The following is a 288-nucleotide window of genomic DNA, read 5'->3' as shown; positions in this document are numbered from 1 at the left end:
CCTTCTGAGGACGGGCACCTTGCTCCCCCTTCCCCAGGTCCCGGAATAATTCCTGGGAGCACGAAGAGCAGCTTGCCCGAGTTTCATCAGATTAGAAATAATTATTTAGGCAGCCTTCACACCTCTCCTTCCACCCAGGTTTCCTATCCCCTCTGCAGCAGCGTGCATTGCATGAGATAACTAATGCCCATATCAGCGAAGTCAGAAGCAGATAGGTCTCACCTGCTGCTGGAAGTTCCACTTTCTGTTTCCGACACCTCCCTGCCCAGTTCAGGATCCCTACTGCAA

This window comes from Fulmarus glacialis, unplaced genomic scaffold, assembly GCF_000690835.1.
Source record: "Fulmarus glacialis isolate BGI_N327 unplaced genomic scaffold, ASM69083v1 scaffold26763, whole genome shotgun sequence".
Classification (NCBI taxonomy): Eukaryota; Metazoa; Chordata; class Aves; order Procellariiformes; family Procellariidae; genus Fulmarus; species Fulmarus glacialis.
This window is presented reverse-complemented; position numbering follows the sequence as displayed.